This window comes from Lagopus muta, chromosome 1, assembly GCF_023343835.1.
Source record: "Lagopus muta isolate bLagMut1 chromosome 1, bLagMut1 primary, whole genome shotgun sequence".
NCBI classification, from domain to species: Eukaryota; Metazoa; Chordata; class Aves; order Galliformes; family Phasianidae; genus Lagopus; species Lagopus muta.
This window is the reverse complement of record NC_064433.1, coordinates 4,205,446-4,211,445: the sequence shown is the minus strand read 5'-3', so window position 1 is coordinate 4,211,445 and position 6,000 is coordinate 4,205,446. Positions and strand designations below refer to the sequence as shown.

The window sequence follows — 6,000 nt, the reverse complement described above, 5'->3', positions numbered from 1 at the left end:
CTATCGCTGTATCCCCATGCTCCCCGAAAGTTTCTTTGCCACACAAAATCAGCCACCAAACCCAAGCGAAAAGATTGCGGGGAGGAGCGGGGAGGGAAAAATCAGAGCAGATTTCCCTCTACGCTGAAGGCTCCGATGGCTTTTCGGCATTTTCTCGCTCAAAATTGCGCGCACGGAGAGACCGCGCTGCCCCGCACCGCTGCCCCGGCGGCACCGCACTGACGCTGACTGCCATAGGGGGAGGATGCGCGGATTTATTTTTAAGTTCTATTTTCTTTTGTTTTTTTTTTTTTTGAAACTGCTGAAAAAGGTCACTGAAGGAGTTGGCTGCTAAAAAAAAAAAAAAAAAAAAAAAAAGCCCTAAAAAGAGCGGCAGGCATGCGCACTGCGCGGATGCCATATTGGAATGAGTCTGCCGCGGGTGCGGGCGGAGGGACGGGTCGGCTCCGCGCAGCGGAAAAAAAAATAACTAAAAAAATAAATCCCAAACTTGCTCAGGTAAGCGCCGCACCCTGCGGCTCCCTTGTGGTCTCCCTGCTGGCATTTTTCTTTATTTTATTTATTATTATTTTTGTGGGGGAGGAGGAGGAGGGAGCCGCTTCTTATCCAAGGTTTATTAATTTTTTTTTTTTTTTTTTGAGGAAAAAAAAAAAAAAAGCGGAGGGGAGATGGCAGCGGGGCTGGGAATTGTGCTCGCGGTGGAGTTGTTGTGAAGTGTTTGCGGGGCCGCTGGAGCGCAGCCCCGGCCGTGCCGCTCGGTACCTGCGCTCGGGGCTGCGGCTGCCGCTCCCCGCCGCCGTCCTTCCGCGGCTCCGCGAGCGCGATTTACCGCGGGCGTGCGGAGCTTTCTTTCTTTCTTTCTTTTCTTTTTTTTTTTTTTCCTTTTCTTTTTCTTTTTTTTTTTTCCTTGTCTTGCTGTAGATGCGCTCAGTTTTTTCTCTTTCTTCTTCTTCTTTTTTTTTTTTTCCTTTCTTTTTCCTTTCTTTTGCTTTTCCTCTCTCTCGTTTTGTTTTTCCTCTTTAAACTACCATCTGTCTTCATGGTGCTTCCCTGCTACGTTCTCACGCGACCTCCTTTTACATTCACTAGGCTGATGATTGCATGCCTCGGAAAGAGTTATTTTGGGTGTGCGAGTGCCTTTCTTCTGAATCTGCAAAAGGGGGGGGGGGGGGGGGGGGGGGAGGGAGAGAGAACCAAGCTGCCTCAAATAACGGGGAAGAAAGAAAAGAAAGAAAAGAAAGCAATCGGCTGTGCCAAAACGTGCAGCCCTGATCGCTACATATTTCCCCGTAGCGCTCCCGAACTGCGGTAAATGAATATTTATAAAGCTTGTCGGCTCAACATGGCGGATTAAGGTGTCTTTTAAAAGCTGAAAATAAACATTTTGGGGGGGTTGGGGGGGTGAAGGAGAGAAGCGAGGTGCCACACGTCTGGTTCAACTCTCTTTTGTTGCTCGGAGAGGTGCGCTGGAGAATTCAATGCGGAGGCAGAGGGATGGGCTCCGTCCTCGGGTCTCCCCCCCCCCCCCTCCGCAGGACTTAGGGGTGGGAAAAGTACGGGGGTTTGTGTGTGCTGGGAGGAAACCACGAGAAGGAGCACCCAGACTTCGGAGCGTGGCCGGTTTGCTTTCGGATGCCAAAATTGCAGAAATGCCATGAAAGAGGGAGGGAAAAAAGAAAATGCCGAGAGATGTAGCGATGATTTATTTTGCATTAGCAGTAGACATGTCGTGGGATGAGATGTCCTGGTGGAGCTGTCAAACCTTTCCTAGACAATCAACGGGGGTGTGCTTCTTTCCCCCTCTGCTATTGTGCAAAAATGCTCAGAAATTGCTGTGCACTGAAATTTGGGCTGACAAGTAAGTGTTGCAGCGAGCATCTCTTCTACAGAAAGACCCTAAAAAGCCCGCAGTGATGGAGGGGAGGCGAATCGCAGCTTTTGCAAAGCAAAACGAGAGTTGGCGAGGAGTTTGCAGGGAGTTGTTTGTGCCCTTTCCTCTGCCTTTTGCAAAAGCATTTTTCAGGGGAGCGGAGGAGTGAGGCTGACTCGGGAGAAACTTCCTTGTTCCAGTGCAGGGAGTGTTTTACTGCTGCTCAGGGATTGCTGTTTCGTCGCTGCAAGATGTTCACTTTGGAACATCGATGTTTTGCAGCTGTGGGAGGTGATGGGAAGCTCCAGCATCTCAGTGCCCAGGCAGGGGTGGAGGAACAGGGAAGACCCAGGGAGGAAGATGCCCTTGCACCTTTTGGGGATGTTCTTCAGAAACCCATCATGCTGGAGAGTGGAGGTGGTGTTTGCCCACCTTATTGTGCAGGTTGAGTTTTTGGCTTCCCACAGGGCTCTGCTCCATCTCCCATCCCATTTTCCCCCTCTTTCCAGCCTCCATTCCCTGCCTGGACCAGGTTGCGCTGCTCAGGGAAGCACTGAGCTCATAGGGCAGGGATGGCAAAGGGGAAGAGGAGGGAGAAAGATTGTTACCTGTTATCAAACTGAAAATATCTTTCATATAGGCAGAGGGACTGAGGTTGCAAAATCCAGGAGCACTGGTGGAGTAGTGGGATTTTCTGTGCGGTGGGAAGGGATGGAGCCATTGCAAAATGGAAAGCAGTTCTTTCATCTTCCTTCTCTGCTCTCCCCATCCCCATGGGCACTGCTTTTTGGGTGAGATGACTCAGCTCTATCCTGGGGTGTTGCTGGATTCAATCCCCTCCTCCCTCCCCCCCCCCCCCCCCCCCCCCCCTTTTTTTTTTAATGTATTTGCATTGCAGGATTCTGCTTATAAAAGGAAAAGAAACAAAACTAAAGAAAAAACAGCTTAAAATGGCATTTCCCTTTGCAAACTGCACTTTCTGAGGGGAACACTTTGCTTTGCATAGCATTGCTCTGGTGCAGCCTGCACCCCATCTGTGTTGGTGTACAACCTCCACTCTCAGCTCCTTGCCAGGGCAGTGGATAAGGGAGGTTTGCTCCTTGGGTTTAGGACCGTAGATCAGGGGAGCAAGGATGCAAGTGGCTTCCCCCCCACCTTTTTTTTCCCATCTACAACAGATTATGGAAGGAAGGAAGGAAGGAAGGAAGGGAGGAAAATAGTCTCACAACTCTAATAACTTCAGTGCTTATAAGGGATTAGATCCCGATAACTCCTCTGATAAGATGGAGGCTCAGTGTAATCTGTTACTAAGAGAAAAATCTAAAAGCTATTTGAATAGATACAGCAAAAAGCCATCAGGCAACTAGTAGATTGTAAGTCATGAGGAAATACATCTTTGCTGATTTTAGGGAACAGAATAGTAGATGCATTATAAGCAAGCTGAGAAAACACAGATATTCAACAGATGTTCTAAAGGATTCTGCAGAGGTGGAGTGTAACACAGCTGTAAGACCATCTGTAGAAGGCAGTACGTAGCTGTGATTATAAGTGATAATTGGCTGGACAGACAGCTGATGTTTTAATGCAGCATTTATTAAAACTTTATGCTGGTATTACTGGAAATAGAATAAATATTGCAAGTGTCAACTGTTTAGTCTATGGATACTTCTCCCTGCTGGGCTTGTGCTATTCCAAGTGCGCTTCTGAGCCACTCAGTACACATATGTATTTTGAGTCACTTTTTCAGGTCACTGCAGCCATAGCATAATAGGAGAGTGCAGCAGGGGGTGTGTGTGGTGGTATGCTGATGGCAGAGAAGGTGCTGTCTTGTTTATTCAGGGGCTTTTTGCTGGCTAAATTCATGTTGATGTGGGAAGAGGGGATCTCAGGTGGTGCTGGTGGCTGAAGGATTTGGCTGGTGTCTGCTTGTGTCCGAGTGACAAAGGAAAGCATTTGAGAAAGCAGTAGGAATTGAGGCACATAGCTAGAATGTAGAGAAGGAGCTGGAAGTGCATTTCTGAAGCTGCACAGAGAATCATAGAACCATTAAGGTTGGAAAAGACCGCAAGGGTCATCTAGTCCACCATCAACCCATCACCGCCGTGCCCACTGAACCATGTCCCTCAGTGCCACATCTGCCCTCTTCGTGAGAAAATGATGTGAGAACCAGGGGGGCACATTTCAGATCACCTGAGGCCGATGGAGATGTTGGAGTCTTCTATTACTGTGTGTGTGAACAGTGCAGACGGTGTCATCACTCAGTGCTGAAAACGGAGCACTGCTGCTGTTATTAACAGTTACGCTATTTGCAATATAGCAGAGGAAGAGTGGTCAGAAGCTGGAATGGGCTGCCCAGGGAGATGGTAGAGTCACTGTCCCTGAAACATTGAGCATTCAAGAAACATTTGGACGTGGTTTTGTGAGGGAATGCTGGTGGTAGCTGGACGGTTGGACCGGATGATCTTGGTGATGCTACGATTTGATGAAACACTGAGTTTGTTTTATTGCTGTAACGTACTGGTCCTTGGAAGCAGTTATTTTGGGATTAGAGTGGCTGACGGTACCTTGTCAGTATTTGAATCTCATTGTTTCAAATGTTCTGTTGATCTTTGCATGATAGTCATCTCTGATGAAATCGCTTCAATCCATCCAACAGGTTTTCTGCCAGAAGATTTATATTAGATTTGTTTTCTGTATGTTATGTATCACTCTTACCGGGATTAAAAATGCTTGGGTTGTAGTGCAGAGGGTTGAAGTGATGCGAGCAGGAGACTATCTGACATTTAAAAACTCACAAAAAAGTTTATTTTGAGATTGGCCTCTTGCAAACAAAGCATTCTAGAGAAGGTTTGGAGAGCGTGTTCACAGTTACTCCGCTTTTATGAATCAGAAGCGTTTGTTCTAAAATTAAGTAGCAATAAAAAGGCACACAAAAATCCCCAAACGAAGCGGTTCTTGACAACTGATCAAGAGATTGTTCTGAGTAGGTGTGAAGCTTAAAAAAAAGCTATGTGCAGAACCTGTGCTATTTTTACTTGCATTCATGATTCTTGCCTTCATGATTAATGCTCTTAACATCACTGGGCAGCTACCATGAGGAACTTCTAATTGCTTGGGCCAAGTCCTGAGATCCAGTTCGAATAAGAATTAAGGAAAAGGTTTGTGTTTATTCCTCTTTTCTTGGAGAAGAGGGCTGCAGTTAGCCAGTGTAAGTGTGACTTGCAGGGCTCTAGGTTATAATGTGTGGTGGAATTTGGTTCTGGATAGATTTTGGCAGGGGCTGCTGGCTGCCCTCCGGTCCCCTGGGGGAAAGGAAGGAGGTGTCAAGAGATGTTTGTGAGGGATGCAGCTTATTTTTTGGCAGATCCTCCCAGCTGATGAAGCTTCTTTCTGGATGTTGAATGTTGAGAAGGGCGTAAACACCTGTAGGACCAAAACCAAGCACTGGTCAGCTCTGCAGTGTAAATGAACAAAGCAGGATCTGACCTAAAGTGTCATTTTTACTATGTGGTGTTAGAGTCAGATGGTGGATGTTTCTTGGATTCCAGTTTTTGTCGCAGTTTTCTTTGGAAAATGGCTCTGACTGCTGTGTGGCACTGCAGTATAAAGGCAGAACTCACTGCCCTCAGTGATGGGAGTTTGGGCTGGTGGGAGATTTGAGTTTGGCCCTAAATTAAGTCCATAAATCAACATGTTATGTGACTCTGGTGACGTGGCTGATCCACAGATCCTTTGTGAAGGTCTGAGTGGTGCCAAATGAGAAATTCTGATATGATAAACAGCTGTAAGCACTCAAGTTGCCCATCTAAAAGGCTTCCTTATTTCAAGCAAGAAGGTAGAAGGGGCATTGCAGACAGCTGACTGTATTCTTCCCTGCAGATTTTTTTTTTTTTTTTCCTGTTGTGAAGGTTAGATATTAGGAGGAAGTTTTTCACACACAGTGGTGACACACTGGAACGGGTTGCTCAAGGAGGTTGTGGGTGCCCCATCCCTGGAGGCATTCAAGGCCGGGTTGATGTGGCTCTGGGCAGCCTGGTCTGGTGGTTGGTGACCCTGCACATAGCAGGGCTTTGAAACTAAATGATCTTTGAGGTCCTTTTCAACCTAGGACATTTTATGATTCTATGAAA

At 47.0% G+C, this 6,000-nt stretch overlaps 1 protein-coding gene across 1 annotated transcript in view; it reads left to right on the top strand.

The window, feature by feature from the left end:
* The first annotated feature begins 400 nt into the window (after positions 1-400).
* SFMBT2 (Scm like with four mbt domains 2) overlaps positions 401-6,000 on the top strand; it is a 114,288-nt gene continuing 108,688 nt past the window's right edge. The window contains exon 1 of the mRNA XM_048933807.1: positions 401-498. The gene's annotated coding sequence lies outside the window, so the exon portion shown is untranslated. The remainder of the gene's footprint in view (positions 499-6,000) is intronic.